Source organism: Rhipicephalus microplus, chromosome 5, assembly GCF_043290135.1.
Source record: "Rhipicephalus microplus isolate Deutch F79 chromosome 5, USDA_Rmic, whole genome shotgun sequence".
Classification (NCBI taxonomy): domain Eukaryota; kingdom Metazoa; phylum Arthropoda; class Arachnida; order Ixodida; family Ixodidae; genus Rhipicephalus; species Rhipicephalus microplus.
The window spans coordinates 70,224,424-70,228,368 of NC_134704.1; the positions used below are offsets into that span (position 1 = coordinate 70,224,424).

General features: G+C 38.9%; 1 non-coding gene across 1 annotated transcript; it reads right to left on the bottom strand.

Annotated features, from left to right (window-relative positions):
* Positions 1 to 2,722: 2,722 nt before the first annotated feature.
* TRNAT-UGU (transfer RNA threonine (anticodon UGU)) lies at positions 2,723 to 2,794 on the bottom strand. The gene has a single exon. It is a non-coding gene; the product is annotated as a tRNA-Thr (tRNA).
* Positions 2,795 to 3,945: the final 1,151 nt, after the last annotated feature.

Genomic DNA, 3,945 nt, shown 5'->3' on the forward strand with positions numbered 1-3,945 from the left:
GGTACCCACAGCCCCGAACTCCACGAGGATGACGATAACCTTTAGACATGAAAGCCACTAGCTCCGGATGGCATAGAAAAGGAAGCCAGCAAGGTATTGCATCCGCAAATCTGACAATTGTTTATTGTTGTTTTCATGTGGCCTACTTATTTATCTTTGCTATTGGTAAATTACTTGCACCAGAGTCAGATCAGCCGTACGTTTTTTTATTGATGCGTGGGTGTAGAAACGGACAAATATTTCTTATGCCCGAACAGATTTGCGGACGAATTATATCTGATACAGCTGAAGCCATACGGGAAAAAAGAAAAGGAAAATCAGTGTTGGCTTTGTTCTCCATACTTGGATGTGTTCTTCGGTAATTAGAAGGTTATCTGGAGCTTACTATGCTGTATTGCTATTCTTCCGCTTGCAAGCCTGTATATAAGCTAGATAGATAGATAGATAGATAGATAGATAGATAGATAGATAGATAGATAGATAGATAGATAGATAGATAGATAGATAGATAGATAGATAGATAGATAGATAGATAAATAGATAGATAGATAGATAGATAGATAGATAGATAGATAGATAGATAGATAGATAGATAGATAGATAGATAGATAGATAGATAGATAGATAGATAGATAGATAGATATATAGATAGATAGATAGATAGATAGATAGATTAATAGATAGATAGATAGATAGATAGATAGATAGATAGATAGATAGATAGATAGATAGATAGATAGATAGATAGATAGATAGATAGATAGATAGATAAAAGTGCCATCGTTTTACAAAAATCTACAGCTCGCGTGGTGGAGTCATATTGCCTTTTCACACGCATTCTGATGGCAGCGAGAATGGCAAAATGAAAAACCCTCACGTACGATGCCACCACACTGAAACGCTCGACGAAGCAACGAATTATGGTGCAAGGCGACGTTCCCTTTCGCGCAGTTGTATTACGCAGTGTAAACTAGAGGACGGATGGATGCAATGGTGCTTGAATGTTTTGTAATGGCGCATTCCTGGAGGAAGTTTGTTTGCGCAGGTACCGTCGAGGCTGTTCGCGTGTGTTCGAAACCAAAGGCACCAGGAAGAGCGCTGAAACGCGGTGCGAGAGGGCACGGTAATGTTGAACCAACGAGGCCTTTGCTGTCGACGTAGACGATGGCTCGTTGACGACGCCAGAGGAGGCACCGAGGGACAGTGTTTGCGGTGTTTGTGAGGGTATGTATGTTGATACATCGCAAAGGACATTTTCTTCGTGCCATTTGTCACTTACAGAAAAAAAAAACAGAACATTACATCACCCATCACTGGCTTAAGTCAAGTGAGGAAGAGGGAGTCAGGGGATACTGAGCACTTTACGTTCCAGCAGCAGGGATACCTCTTCCAGTGTCCTCTTCGACGTTTGTGTTTGAAACGACGTGTTTGATCTAACTTAAAGTTATCTATAGCATATTCAATTTTATTAACGCATGTTTGTCTTGTCTGTACCATTGTTCTATACAACTAATCATTGGGACTCACTATGGTGGTCTAGTATAAGGAACTCGGCTGCAGAGAATCAGGCTGTGTGTTCTAATACGAGTTGCGGCGGCCGCGTATTCGATATAGTGGCAAAAATGTTTGAGGCCCGTGTACCTAAATTTAGGTACACGGCCCTCAATCCCGCGTGCCTAAATAAATTTTGACCACGCCAAGTGGTCAAAATTTCTCGAACTTTCCACTACGGCGTCTCATCATTGTGTGGTTTTGGGACTGTAGGGTCCAACAATTGTTACTATAACTAGTGTGAGACTATTGAAGTGTGGAACTATTGAAGGCGCTGCTGTCATTCGACCGGTTACCGAGAAGGCTCAACAGCGCAAGCCGGGAATCGACGCTCACTTGTTTGTTTATTTCAAGACAAGAGTTAACTCTTCTTGTATAAATATATGCTGATGAAGGCCAGACTCTAAGCCGAAACGTCGCAATAAAGCACGTTGTGACTGCTCACGGAGGATATATATATATATATATATCCTCCTGGCTTCCGGGTTGGATTTTGGTCCACGGAATTGCCTGAAACTTTCACAACTTGGTGTGTATATGACGAAGATAAAAAGTGAAGCTTATTATTTCCGTGATGCCTGTGCTTTTGGTATGGCGTGATGTCCAACTAATTGGACGCTGAAACTTAATTAAAGCGTTATGTAGTGGGCCTGAAGCAACACAAAGCAAGGCTACTGAAGAAAAGTGTGACAAATTCCGGAATAACTGCAAGTTGTTATTCAAAATTTAACAAATAATAAAAAACCAACAGAAAAGTGGACCTTAACTTTCGCCGTTTAACTTCTAGAAGATTGCCCTGTTGAACGCCACCATGTTTTCTTCTTTGTTTCGCGATCTCCTGGCGCAATTTCGACAAAACTTCATGGAGGGCGCCAGTAGATGTCCAAAATATTGGACAAGTGGTTTTTGAGGAAGAAAACATGCTGAGATCTTTGTAGTGATGGGGTATTTCATGTCCAATATTTTGGACAAATCCCCATAGCTGGAACTCAGGAGGATATATATATATATATATATATATATATATATATATATATATATATATATATATATATATATATATATATATATATATATATATAGTCAGTAATGCCAAGGAATATATAGGGGAAGTTATTAGACCCAATTGTAATGTAAATGTGAAGAAAAAAAAGTGGGCGAAAAGATAACTTGCCGTAAGCAGGAACCGAACCTGCGACCTTTGAATAACACGTTCGATGCTCTACCACTGAGCTACCACGGCGGCTACCCCCCCCCCCCCCGGCACTTTATTAGGTTTATATGTGAGTTTTAAACGTGAATTTTGAACGTAGGTGTGACGACACTCCCACGGTAATATATATATATATATATATATATATATATATATATATATATATATATATATATATATATATATATATATATATATATATATATATATATATATATATGTATATATATATATATATATATATATATATGCACTCTTGTGATTATTTTGTATTTCCACCATGGTAAATCACTAAGTACACATCACAGACAAATATGACAAGTGGTAACTTCAATACGAGCTTATAAAAAAAATATGGGTCACTCTACATACTGCCAACGCTGAAAATGCAAAAAAATGAGCTTGAGCTTCTTTTTATTGCGCATACCAATGGAACCGAGAAAATTGCAGATGATAAATCTTTAACTATATTATACTTTGTTTATTTATGTTTCAATTTTATTCTGCCTGTTCGTGCAAGAGAGATATTTCATGAGTTTCTATTTTTGTGTGTGTCATTTGTGGCCTGTCCTTCTTGACAAACTTACACAGTGCTACACGACGAAACGAGGAGAAATGACTTTATTTTGTCCAGTGGAACGTGACAGGGCCGCCCACCCGGCTCACTTCCATGTAGGGATGGGCAAGCCGAGCATGCCAGCCACCACGCGGGCCCGCTGGACAGCCGTGAGCTGATCAATGGGAGCACCACATGTGCTTGTTATTATATTTAGCACTTCATACTGTGTTTAGTTACCTTTCGGATCATTTGAAAGTGCCTCAATGTCTTTTACCGGCAACTTCCCTCACGAATGTTGGATTTAAAAGTAAATGTCATGGTCAATTTCATTTCTACATGGCGATGGTGGCCCGGAATCAGAGTGGGCACGATGAAAATTTCATAGCAATATGTTATTTTGTGAATATTACCATATTTATGTCTCCTGTGAATAAACAACTTGTAGCGAATACAAGTGTAGGGGTAAGTACATATCCATGCAAAAAAAAAGTTATTTTACACATCACTGAATTACGCTCCCACATGAGACAACAACAAAAAATTAGGTAAATCATAAACGTGTCACTCACGAAGCAGCTATGGCTTAGTTTATACTCGTTACTGATTAGGAGAGTACCTTCTA